The 13,840-nt window shown below is 42.8% G+C and overlaps 1 protein-coding gene and 1 pseudogene across 1 annotated transcript in view; both read left to right on the top strand.

Annotated features, from left to right (window-relative positions):
• The window catches only part of HMOX2 (heme oxygenase 2), a 38,803-nt gene that overhangs the window by 1,845 nt on the left and 23,118 nt on the right, over positions 1-13,840 (top strand). The gene's annotated exons all lie outside the window — the stretch shown is intronic.
• On the top strand, positions 11,163-13,337 carry LOC114503493 (annotated as a pseudogene).

The following is a 13,840-nucleotide window of genomic DNA, read 5'->3' as shown; positions in this document are numbered from 1 at the left end:
CAGGATTGCACCAAAAACTGTAGTATCACTCTCATAGGAGGAAAATATTTTTTATGATGAGAATTGTATATTTTAGTGTAAAACCTTAAAATTTGGCTTGGAACACCTTGAAAAGAAAAGAAATGAAAAACTATAAATTACCTCCTGGTCCATTATTGGCCATAGTTGACCAAAAAGTTATCAATAGACATTTAATGTGGCAATTTTCAACTGGTGTATCACAAGAATTTTTAAAACATGCAATACTTGACTGCTTAGTCAGGGACACTGACCTCTTTTCTCTTAGATTGTCAAATGAAAAATGACAACAGCCAATATAACAATAACTGTCTGGTGTGAACGAATCAAAATTATACCTATTTTTGGTCAGTAAAAAACAATATATTTTTTGGAGTGCTGCAGAATTTTAGTAATTAATTTATGTGTGCCATGAGATAAGAAAGGTTGAAAATCGCTGATTTAATGCAGTCTATTTTTCTGAGAGTGGTCACTGGGAGAATTAACAGATCTGGATTACATCTTTTGTGTTCAACACACTGCTTTTAGTTTATTATATGTTAGGTTTGTTTATGCAAAAACATTGGCTAGAATCTCTTTCTTGTTGCAATCTGAATAATTTTGCATAATATTTTTGCATTGCTGAAAAGCAGTGCCATTATTGGAACAGTTAATATAACTGCTAATACCAAGATCAATTGGTGTCTCTCTTTCTCTCTCTCAATATATATATATTGGAAGATAACTCATTCTCATGACCACTCAGGTGCTCTGTAATATTCACTGTATGGGTTTCTTTTCCACATCAACTCCATTTATTAGATGTTGTCTCCAATTGTATTACACACTTTACAGCCAACTAATGAAGGCAGCTGAATCTCAGAAATCTTTTTAAGTTTCTAATAAGTTTGACATGGTATTGAAACATAGTAGCCCATGACAGTCTGGTTTAGTCACATTACATATATTAAAGAATATGCAGTTACATTTATTTATATATTTGCAAGAAATCTTTTTTGAATAACCAGTGTCCTTCCATTTAAGAATAACAATGGTTGCCCTGGCTGGGCATATTGGTTGGAGTGTCAGCTCTATATGCCAAGGTTGCATGTTTGATCCCCATCCCCAGTCAGGGCACGTACAACTTCAACCAATGAATGCATACATAAGTGGAGCAAATCTATTTTTCTCTCTGTCTCTCTCCACTCCCCTTCCTCTTTGCCTCCCTCCCCCTTCCCTTCTCTCTAAAAACTAATTTAAAAAATAAAGAATAACAATGGCTAATGGACTTAACTATAGATAATTTAAAGTTGTATAGAAATTGTAAAGGGAAGCCATTTACCAAGAGTCTGAGGATTGCATCTAAATTGCAATCATGGCCAACTGAAATGGAGCCAGGAACTTTTTCTGGGTTGTCATATCAACCACATCTATATTCAAGATTTACATTATTCTAATCCCCTAACTAGACATTTCAAAACAGCAATTAAACTTACAAGGCTCTTATCAGTGAATAGGTTTTAATGTTTAATTGATGTAATTTTAGCAAAAATGTATTTTTCTATATGATGTATAGGGTGAGGTAAAAGTAGGTTTATAGTTGTAAGTACATGAAACACAGTTTATTCTTGTATTATTACTGTATTATTTTCCATATGAACAACTGTAAACCTACTTTTGCCCCACCCTGTATTTCTTTTAAGCGAGTATTTTAATAGTAATCCAAGGGCTGTTTAGTCTGTTTGTGGAGTAAGAATTGTATTCTTGCTGTTCAATGATATGATGCTGAGGAGTGTTCATTTTTCAAGTATATGCTTGAGTATCTCAACCTGTGTAAAGTCTACAGATACACTGCCTTTTTGTTTGTATGTCAAGATGATTGAATCAGTTAATTCAATCAACTTGTAACCATTTTAACTAATCAATTTGTAACCATTTTTATTCAAACAGCTATTCAACACTGGGTAGTTTCACATGTATGTATATGTGTGGGGGCTCCACCCGCAGGACCCTGTCTCCCCACCACACCATCCGCCATGAATGAGAATACTCCACCAAGACATGATCTGGTTGGGGAGGAAAGGTGGCCAATCTCTCAAAGGAGAAGGGCCTAGAGCCTATTCCTCAATGGGCTTTTATTGAGTTTATTTGCATAGGAATACAGGGAGTATAGGTAAAGCTCATCAATCACTGTCAGGCAGTAAGGATCAAACAATAGATAACATACAAAGAATGTTATCTATTCTTTGAGGGCTTATTCTGAGTCAGGGTCTGTTAGCTAAAGCGCCATAAAACTTTGGGGAAACAAACTCATTTCTTGCTTGGACCCTTATCAGAAAATTGAGGACATTCTTAGCAAAGCAGGTTTCACAGGATTTTATGTATCCTTTCCTAGGCCCGATCGTCCGGGGGAACTTGCCCTTTCAAGCACAGGGCTAGACCGCTCTCTGTCATTGTTTCAGGTTTAAGGCAGGCAGGGGAAGTAAGGCAGCCAAGAGATTAGGAAACTTCTTTCAGGCAGAATGAGGACTCAGGCTTTGTCAAAGCCGAGGGGCCAGGGTCTATCACCCCCTTTTGCTATAGCCCCCAAGTTGTTCCCTGGGGGCCCCTTTGTGATCAGTGCCTGTCTTAGGCCATCCCTCCCTTGAGGAATCATACCTGTCATTGGCTAACTGGTCATCCACCCAGGGCCAAGCAGGGTGAAGTAAAGGGGGCAGCAGCGGTACCCCTGCCAGGGAGATAAGCTTTGTCTCCTTAGTGGCTTAGGGTCCCAAGGTCTGTCACTCAGCCTTAGCCATGGGGGGTTATAGCTTCTGAAACCAGGCAGCGTGGTTCCTAACATATATGTATGTATGTATATCCAAATATATTGATATTCATTTATATTAGAATGAAAAGTAAAGAGTTTGTTTCTCCCAAAAAAGGAAGTTTCAGTAGTATATATTTAACCGTGAGAAAACATTTAAACCTTCTGAGCTGCAGTTTCTGTATCTGAAAAATGAAATTAGTACTTGATGAGTCTGAAAATGTTTGGTGCCTTAAATGCTGCTTATTGATCTAAAATGGTTTCCAAATCTTTTTTATCACTTAAACATAATTGTACTAATTTATTTTTCCCCAGTGCAAGTCATAATAATCTTTTTTTCATATTTTTAAATATTTTATTCATTATGCTATTACAGTTGTCCCATTTTCCCCCTTCACTCCCCTCCCCCAGCCTACCCTCTCCCACCCACATTCCCCGCCTTTAGTTCATGTCCATGTGTCATAAGTTCTTTAGCTTCTACATTTCCCACACCATTCCTGCCCTCCCCCTGTCTATTTTCTACCTATTGTCCATGCTACTTATTCTCTATATCTTTTCCCCCTCTCTCCTCCTCCCACTTCCCTGTTGCTAACCCTCCATGTGATCTCCATTTCTGTGGTTCTGTTCCTGTTCTCTTTGTTTGCTTAGTTTGCTTTTGTTTTAGGTATGGTTGTTACTAAGTTTGATGTCTTTTTTTACTGTTCACGTTTTTTATCTTCTTTTTCTTAGATAAGTCTTTTTAATATTTCATATAATAAGGGCTTGGTGATGATGAACTCCTTTAACTTGACCTTATCTGAGAAGTACTTTATCTCCCCTTCCATTCTAAATGAGAGCTTTGCTGGGTAGAGTATTCTTGGATGTAGGTCCTTGTCTTTCATGACTTGGAATACTTCTTTCCAGCCCCTTCTTGCCTGCAAGGTCTCTTTTGAGAAATCAGCTGACATTCTGATGGGGACTCCTTTGTAGGTAACTGTCCCCTTATCGCTTGCTGCTTCTAGAATTCTCTCCTTCATTTTTACCTTGGCTAATGTAATTATGATGTGCCTTGGTGTGTTCCTCCTTGGGTCCAACCTCTTTGGGACTCTCTGAGCTTCCTGGACTTCCTGGAAGTCTATTTTCCTTGCCATATTGGGGAAGTTCTCTTTTATTATTTGTTCAAATAATTTTTCCACTTGTTGTGTTTCCTCTTCCCCTTCTGGTACCCCTATAATTTGGATATTGGAACGTTTAAAGGTGTCCTGAAGGTCCCTAAGCCTTCCTCATTTTTTTGAATTCTTGTTTCTTCATTCTTTTCTGTTTGGCTGTTCCTTTCCTCCTTCTAGTCCCTTCCATTGATTTGAAACCCAGTTTTTTTTCCATCACTATTGGTTCCCTATGCATTTTCCTTCATTTCTCTTATTGTAGTCTGCATTTGTTCATCTAATTTATGACCAAATTCAACCAATTCTGTGAGCATCCTGATCACCAGTGCTTTGAACTGTGCATCTGATAGGTTGGCTATTTCTCGGTCGCTTAAAAAAACTGGCTCTGGGGCTTTTAACTCTGTTTGAGCCATCTTTTTTATTTTATTTTATTGTTTCCTTTGGTCTGGTCGCGCCTGTTACGTTGAGGGGTGGAGCCTTAGGTGTTCACCAGGGCCGGGCACCTCAGTCGCTGGGTTGTGACGTTGTATGTGGGGGTGGGGTCTGAGAGGGAACAGTGGTGCTTGCTCTGCTCTCACCAGGACTCCAGTCCCCCTTGCTGCTTCCCACAAGCAAGTTGGGCCCCTCTGCTGCTGGCTTCCGGGCAGGTGGGCTTGTGCACTCTCTCGGACTCTGTGGGTTTCTCCAAGGAGCCTCCTGTGAGACTGAGAGAATCGCCAGGCCTCAACTTCCGCAGGTGTTTTCAATGGTGCCTTCAGGCTTTGTTTCCCCGCACTGGGTCCCTGGGTTGCACGGTCTATGTCGCTGCCTGTTTTCACTTAGTTTGTGTGCATGCGAATGTGCAGCTGCGGACAGCCACCTGCTTTGCGCACCTCACTGGGTCTGCCCGTTGCCTCCTGCGCCCAGGGTCTGCCACCGGTCTGCCAACTGCCGTCTGCGCCCCTCATGCCTGTGTCTGCCGGCCACCGATTTTTCCTGCTGGTACCCCTCAACCCCAATAGGCCTCCAATTCCGCCCCTCCTTACCGGACTGGATGTATGGTATTCAGACTTCCGTTCGGTTCATTTCTCTCTGTTCTGGTTGTTTTTTGTTTGTAAATTCTTGTTGTCCTTAGTTTTGGTTGCGTGAGGAGGTACAGTGCGACCACCTATGCCTCCATCTTGGCCGGAACCCTCCAAATCTTTTTATTTTGGTAAATTTGGGCCCAGGAATCTGTTTTTAATTTCCCATGTGATTCTTGTTTGGGACCCCATTGTCTAAAGTAAAGGCTGGGAAGAAGAGGGAATGGCCTGGCAAGAGGGTAGAGAAGTAAGTGAGTGGGATATGTGAGGAAGGGGACAGCGGAAGAGGAAAGAAGGGGGTGATTGTTGCATGGCAATAATTGCTGTCAGCTGGTGTGCAAGAGGCCAAGCTAGTGGGTATTTTCTTCCTTCTGCTTAGGGGGAAACATTAATTTTGTCATATGAATAGATTTGTTTCCTTCTTAAGAGGATCATTGACTTAATTATTGTTACAATTCTTAATAAATTTAAAAAGGTGTTGGGGAAGAGTGGACGAACAGAGACAGGTGTCTTATACTTCACCTGCCTTTTTCGAAATATTCCTAGCTTCCTGCCTTTCTCCTGATGAGCTCTCTCTCAGTCTCAGAAAAGTCAAGTTTTATTGTCTAATACTCAATCCCACAATTATTTGAGGGCTGTGGGAAGGTGCTAGTATGATTCAACAGTCTGCAGTCATGCTTTCCTCTAACCTAGTCATTGTAGTGATCATATATTTTTTTAAGATTTTATTTATTTATTTTTAGAGAGGGAAGGGAGGGAGAAAGAGAGAGAGAGAGAAACATCTATGTGCAGTTGCTGGGGGCCGTGGCCTGCAACCCAGGCATGTGTCCTGACTGGGAATCAAACCTGCGATGCTTTGGTTTGCAGCCCGCGCTCAATCCACTGAGCTACGCCAGCCAGGGCTGTGATCATATTTTTTATGTGAAACACTGAGACCCAGAGTTTGAGCACATAGGTGTCCTGAAGGAATTGATTGCTGAGATGAGATATTTGAAACAGAACTGTCCTGGTAAATCTAGAACATAAGGCTGTGTCTTTAGCACTGTTGTATGTATTGCACAATTAGTATTTCTGCTATGGTACACCTTGTGTTTTCTCTTTCTTTGAAAGCTACTCAAAGCTACAAGGTCTTAGCCCTCTTTGTAGTCACAGAGCACATGAACAGTATAAATGTTGTTGACGATAATGTGTCACATGCCCAAGTGTAGCCTGCCCTTCCCTAGATACTGGATCTGCTATTCCCTCTGGCAAGACCAGTACTGCTGCAGAGGAACTGTTATCACTTAGAACTATTTCAAGGACAGTCTGGAGGAGGGCAGGCAGGTGTAGAGAAGGAATCAGTAAGCAAAATCGAGTGTGGGTTGGGAGAGGACTCTAAGTAGTATTTGAAGGCAGATGAGAAAAGCAGATGTAGTGAGATAGTGTTAAACCTCTACTCCTTTGGGGGGGTTTTCCTACAGGAAGGCAAGGGAGAGTCAGGCCTTCTTTTTGCTTAGTAATTAGAAAATAACTTAAAATACTCCATTTCTCTACCACTCACTTGGGTTTCTGTCAACCTCAGCCAAATTTCCAGTGTTTAATGTCATGTTTGTCCTGCTTTGTAAGACTTTTTGTGTTTGCAAGTCAAAAGTGGAGTGACTAGCTACTGCATGTTATGGTTTTTTTTTTGCCCTTTGTAATTTGGCTTTTCCAGAGCATATGCCCAGATTTTAAAGAAGTTAATTTTTAAGTGCAAATGCCTAAAGGTTGAGGGACAAAGATGCAGTGATATCCTCCCCTTTGGCAAGCATGTATTGCCTCTATGGTGTGCAGAGTGTTGGCATTGAGGGGTGTGAAAGAACAACAGTGAACCCAGCATAGTTCACTAGGAGTTGGCAGTCACCTTGGGGACACGAAACAGTAAAATCACTTTGGAAAGTTTATGATTGTTGTTTTGACACTCAGTATTCTGGGAGGTCAGGAAAGTGAAGAGCTGAGAAATGGAAAAGACAGAACTTGAACTGAACCTACTGGGGTTAGGTAAAAGGATAGGAAGAAAAAGAAGGAAGGAGGCCAAAGAAATGCCGCTTTTTAGAAAGCACTCAGGGGTCTCACTGAAAACATATTACCTGGAAAGAGTATGTCTCTCATAAAGGGACTTTTTTAAAACTAGGATTTTTAACCTTGATTATGGGTCTGTGGGTGAATTGTAGGAGCCTTTGGTTGCTCTGGAATGGCATAGGCAACATTTTTTAATATGTGATTGTCCTGGGGAGAGAGTCTAAAGCCTTCATCTGATTCTCACAGGAATCTGCAACCAAAAGAGGCTAATGATTATTCTGTTCTGGCAAATACCCTTCCTACCCATCTCCAGAAATACAGTTCTCTGAATTTGTGTTTTCACATGAGAAGGTATTTGAGTGGAAGAGACAGAAATCCTAGGATTCTTTTGTGAACAGTCTTTCACTGAAAACCAACTGTCATGAGACATGCACGAGTCCTTGTGCAGAGGACAGCATGTTCCCACATACACATGGTGTTCCAAGCTGGTTCCCAGGAACAGGGCAACTAAACACCCTCACTGACTAGTGTGGGTGAGGCTCTGGGTATATACTCAGAGACCTTACTGTCAGTTGTAGCTGATACAGAGTTAGAGTGAAGTAGGAGTGTTGTGGATGGGAGGTGAGTTGAAGACATAGAAACCACAGGCTTTTTGGAAGGTCAGGGTGTGTTTCAAGAAGCTGCTGGAATATTGGAAATAAGTTGTGAAAGAGTATATGGAGCCCTGGCCTGGCAGCCAGAAAATCCTGGGCAGGTCTGGGAACAGTGGCTAATTCCAGGACTAGCTTCGTCTATTGCTTTGGACATAGATGCCTAAGAGACTGTCCTAGAGCTGTGATCACTTAGCACATGCAGCAGGGAATGGAAGCTGTCCGTTTCAAAGCTCGTGTCCTAGCTTCCCTCTAGACCACAGCCATTGAACTAGGCCGAGCTCAGAGTTCCTAAGGGTGCTACAGGAACTGACCCCTGAGTCCCCAGCCCTCCCATACTAGTTTAACTATGGACACTCCAGTCACTGCACTTGCCTTATGTGTTGGCCTTCTGTGTAGGGTTTGGTTGAACATGCCTCTTAGAGCCCTGGAGCACATGATTCTCTGCCTTTCTTGGCCTATAAGCTGTTCAGCTGTTCCCCTTCCCACCTAGTTTATCTTCTTTTTTCCTAAAGTTACTCATTCATTCCTGCCTAATTAGACCATAGTTAACAGTGGATGTTTTGTGCTATTTGAATTTCTTCTCAATAGTGACTAATAGAGACAATGATGTTGGTCACTTCTGTGGACCTCTTGGGAATTATAAGCACCTGCTTCATGTATCTTTGTTTCATGTAGTTTGTGGGGGCTGCCTAAGTAATGGCTGTTACTTCATTTTACGGTGTTAAACTGCTGGGAGGGTGTTTTCAGTAAATTGTGATCACAGTAGCATTTAACTTTTTTTCCCTTGAGATAATGATAATTTAATGCCTTGATGTATTTCTTCCAAAATGTGCTTAGAGACAGGATGTGGGCTTTTTAGGAGATTGTACAGCTATTGCCTTCTTCAGGTTGACCTCTTCCCTAGGGTAGTAACAAACAAGAAAGGGACACTGCTGTTAATCCCTTCTATAAAGCCAACTGGGGGAAAAGGTTTTTCAGAGGCACACATCAGGAAGTATCAGGTGGCCTGTGCATTTATGGGGTGAAAGTGTGCAGTCAAGCATTTGTTAGTTTGATGTTAAATTTTGCCTATCAATTTCTTAAAAAATAGGGGAGGGTAAGGAAGTAGGAATGTTCTGCTCCTAATTAGGCTTTCAAAGTCCTTAAAATAAAATCTAAATGGTGTGTTATCTGTAGAATATAAGGAAGCCAGTTTAAAAACCAGTGCAATGCAATATGGCAGCATAAGTAAAGATAGTGTGCCTCCACACACAGCCACATCAAAATTACAACTAAACTACAGTAACAGCCATCATTCAGAACCATCAGAAATTGAGCTGAATGGACGTTCTACAACTACAGAATTAAAGAAGAAACTACATCATAACTGGTAGGAGGGGCAGAGACACAGAACAGGCTGGTCCCACACCAGGCCTCACAGCCCAGGGTTCCAGTGTCAGGAAGATAAGTCTCCATAACTTCTGGCTGTAAAAACCAATAGGAACTGAGGCTGTGGAAGAAAAACTGCTAGAGTTTCAGGCAGTTTCTCTTAAAGTGCTCGCACACAGACTTACTTGGATTCAGTCCCTCTGAGCTCCAGCACAGGAACAGCAGCTTGAAAGGCATCAAAGAAATATAGGGAGGAACTGAATTGTGTGGCATTAGGGTAGGAGTTGGGGAGCAGCTTTTTCCTAGACAGAAGTGCTGGCAGAGGGCATTGATCCTTTTCTGAGCCTGCCCCACACAGCCACAAAGCCAGCAGGTAGGTGCCATATCAGACACTGTATCACCCTGGCTTACAATATTTGCCCTACTCTTGTGATTCCCTGAGGCTCCACCCCACCCAACTTTCTGCTTGACCCAAGCTGTTTCCAGTGGCTTTTTAATACAAATGGCTTGTCTTGGCTCATGGTTCAGATTTTCCTAAATTCTCTCAAGCAAACAGCATCTGGCCTCAGTGTGCCCTATGCCTATTGATAAGTGGCCCTAGGCCTAGCCCAAGTGACGAAGCAGCTGTCCTTGGTTCACAGCTTGGACTTGCTTGGGCACCTCTAAGCCCAGCACAAGTAGCAACCAACTGCAGATTGCTTTGTAGCTTATTTGGGTGGCCCTGGACAGAACACAGGTGGGGGCTGACATTGGCCCACACTTCCTGGTAGGCACCAGAGCCTTTGCACCCAGTGGACCTCTACAGACCACATTGGAGCACCACCACCCAAACACCTCCACAAGTGACACACTCCAAGGGTGGACTCAGCGGGCACTAGTGCCTTGCTGAAGTAAGTCCTGTTCTGTAGAGTGGGCCCTTGCACAATTGATTCTCCACGGTGGTTAGTGGTGAGTGGTCACTGCTAGTCCTTGCAGCTGATTGTCCTGAGTAAATCACTCCCAGCGACCTGCCAATAGCAATCAAGGCTCAGCTGCAGGAGGGGGGTGTACACAGCCCACACAGTGGGCCCACCTGGAATGCCCAGCTTGGGTATTTGGGGAGTCTGTGCCATTGGACACTCACTACATTAGGCTACTCTACCAAGCCAGGGAGTTGTAGTAGTTCTACCTGTACATGGAAACAAACACAGGGAGGCCAAAATGAAGAGACAAAGAAGCATGGCCCAAATGAAGGAGCAGAGCAAAACCTCAGAGGGAGAACTAAACAATATGGAGACAAATGGTATGGTAGATGTAGAATTCAAAACACTGATTATAAAGGTGCTCAGTGAACTTAGTGAGAACTTAAGCAGCATAAAAAAGAACCAGTGAGAAATGGAGGGTACACTAAAATGAAGTATAGTTTACAGTGAATCAATGGTAGAGGGGATGGAGCTGAGAAGCAAATCACTGATTTAGAACATAAGGAAGCAAATAAACACACAATCAGAATGACAGGAAGGAAAAAGAATCCAGAAAAATGAAGATAGGAACCTCTGGGACAATGTCAAGCACACCAACATTTTGCATCATGGGATTGCCAGAGGAGAAGAGAACAAGAAATTGGAAACCTATTTAAAAAATAATGACAGAATACTTCCCTAACTTGGTGAAGGAGATAGACATGTAAGTCCAGGAAGTGCCGTGAGTCCCAAACAAGATGAACCCAAAGAGGCATACACCAAGGGACATCATAATTAAAATACAAAAGGTTAAAGAAGATCAAAAACATGAACAGTAAAATGGTAATGAATACTTACCTATTAATAATCGAATCTACCTCTGGCTGGCGTGGCTCAGTGGGTTGAGTGCCAGCCTGCAAACTAAAGGGTTGCTGGTTTGATTCCCAATCACGGCACATTCCTGCGTTGTGGGCCAGGTTGCTGGTAGGGGGTGCCCAAGAGGCAATCTCACATTGGTATTTCTCTCTCTCTTGCCCTTCTTTTCTCTCTAAAAAATAAATAAACAGAATCTTTTAAAAAAGTGATTAAATCTAAAAATCAAAATAGACAAGCAGAACAGAAACAGAATCACAGGTATAGAGAATGTTTTGATGGTTGCAAGATCAGAGGGGGGCCTAGGGGATGGGTGAAAAGGTGTAGGGATTAAGAAATGCAAAGTGGGGCAGCTTCAACCTGAGTCTTGGTTTTTCACCTTTCTGCCTGAACAACATGAGCTTCAGCATATGCTTCAGCTTCTCTGCAAGCTACTGGGCTCTGTGCAGTTGCCCAGCTACCAGGTCCAGATGGCCAGCAGTGTGGCCAGTGTCTATGCAGGTGCCGGGGGCTTGGGCTCCCAGATCTCAGTGTCCTGCTCCACCAGTGTGCAGGGCAGTTGAGTATCTGGGAGCCTGGCTGCAGTGATGGCTGGGGGTCTGGTGGGCATAGGGGGCATCCAGAGCAAGAAAGAGACTATGAGATGCCTGAATGACCACCTGGCCTCCTACCTGGAGAGGGTGAGAAGCCTAGAGGCTGATAATCAGAGACTGGAGGTCAAAATATGGGAACACTTAGAGAAGAAGGGACCCCCGGTTAAAAACTGGGGGCATTATTTCAAGACCATCGAGGACCTGAGGGCTCAGATCTTTGCAAATTCTGGGGACAGTGCCTGTATCGTTCTGCAGATTGACAATGCCCATCTGACTGCTGATGACTTCAGAGTCAAGTATGAGACAGAGCTGGCCATGCACCAGTCTGTGGAGAATGACATCAATGGGCTCTGAAAGGTCATTGATGATGCCAGTATCACTTGGTTGCTGCTGGAGGCAGAGATCAAGGCTCTCAAGGAGGAGCTTGCTCTTGATGAAGAACCATGAGGAAAAAGTAAATGCTCCACAAAACCAGATTGCTAATTATGGGTTGACTGTGGAGTTGGATGCCCCCAAATCTCAGGACCTCGGCAAAATCACGGCAGACATCTGGGCTCAGTATGACAAGCTGGCTCAGAAGAACTGAGAGGAGCTAGACAGGTACTGGTCCCATCAGACTGAAGAGAGCACCACAGTGGTCACCTTGCAGACCGCTGACATAGGCACTGCTGAGACGACTCTCATGGAGCTGAGACATATAGTCCAGTTGTTGGAGATTGACCTGGGCTCAGTGAGGAATCTGAAGGTCAGTTTGGAGAACAGCCTGAGGGAGGTGGAGATGTGCTCTGCCATGCAGATGGAACAACTCAATGGGATCCTGCTGCATCTGGAGTCAGCTGGCCCAGACCTGGGCAGAGGGGCAGTGCCAGGCCCAGGAGTATGAGGCCCTTCTGAACATCAAGGTCAAGCTGGAGGCTGAGATTGCCACCTACTGCAGCCTACTGGAAGAAGGGGAGAACTTCAATCTTGTTGACATCCTGGGCAAGAGCCACTCCTTACAAACCATCCAAAAGACCACAACTTGCAGGATTGTGGAAGGCAGATTTGGTGTCTGAGGTCAAATACACCAAAGTTTTGAGGTGTTAAAGGCAGCAGAAGTGGGGCATCCCTTGGTAGGGCAGAAGGCCAATAAAAAGTTCATTGAAAGATTAAAAAAAAAAAGGAGTGCGAATTGGTTGTTACAGAATAGTCATGGGAAGAAAAGTACAGCACAGGGAATAGAGTAGCCAAAGAACATACATGCAGGACCCATGGACATGGACAACAGTGTGGGGACTGTCTGAGGTAGTAGGTGGGTATGGCTGGAAGGGGCAAAGGAGGGAAAATGGGGACAACTGTAATAGCATAAACAATAAATATAATTTAAATTTAAAAAATCAATGCAGTGTAACATTTGTAAGTTACTGATCACCAAGCATCACATGCTTGGCCCCCTCCAAGGCAAATCTTACTTCCCAGCCCCCATCAGCAGCAATTTTTTAGTAAAAATACTGTTCAAAAATGCTTACTCACTAGCCAGCCATTTTTCTTATTTCTGAGATTCACTTTTAACCATCTGCTTTGTTATCTGCTCTTTGAGGATACCTTGATTTTGAGAATACCTTGCATTCTGGAAATCATTCAGTCACTTAGCAAACTCCAATTAGCTGAGTACTCTGTTGTGCAGTAGGAGACACAGATAAATCAGCTGTAATCTGGAAAACAAACATGTTAATAGGACACAAGTGCTATAAGAGATAATAAAAGTCTTCATTAGGTTGTACTCTAATTAGCCTCTCAGGGTTAAGAAGCCAAGCCACATAGTTGCTATTATGTGGCTTGGCTTCTAAAAACTTGATTTGTGTGGATTCCTCTAGTTCTCAAGGTTCCCTAAAATGTCTTGAGGTTCTTCTTTTTCCATCTTCTAGGAAAGCAGCCTTTGTAAGTATACCTGGAAAGACTGCTGAGAACCATATAAGGTACCAGACTTTTTCCAAGGGGCTTTTCTTGGACTCCAAAGTCAATCTTAATTTCCCTAGAGTCTTCTGGGGACATTCATAGTTTATGCATGTGTCTTTTAAATATGGTATTCCAGCTCCAGTCAAAGCCTCATCAAGAGTTTTCAATTGTGTCCTGTTACCAAAGGAACATATTTTTGAGTTTATCATAACAAACATATTGCCATGAAAATAATGATACTCATTAAGAGTTTCCAAAGCCTGAAGGGATCAGAGGAAAAAAATAAATACCTCAGTACCACTTATAGAGATGTAAATAGGGAAAATTCCTTATATCTGGAAAACAGAAGATTCTAAAAATCAGCATTATTTCAAAAAGTCATAAAATTATAACCCTCCCCATCAGTTCATTCAGTCCTGTGTAAT

Source organism: Phyllostomus discolor, chromosome 3 (assembly GCF_004126475.2).
Source record: "Phyllostomus discolor isolate MPI-MPIP mPhyDis1 chromosome 3, mPhyDis1.pri.v3, whole genome shotgun sequence".
Taxonomy (NCBI): Eukaryota; Metazoa; Chordata; class Mammalia; order Chiroptera; family Phyllostomidae; genus Phyllostomus; species Phyllostomus discolor.
This window is presented reverse-complemented; position numbering and strand designations above follow the sequence as displayed.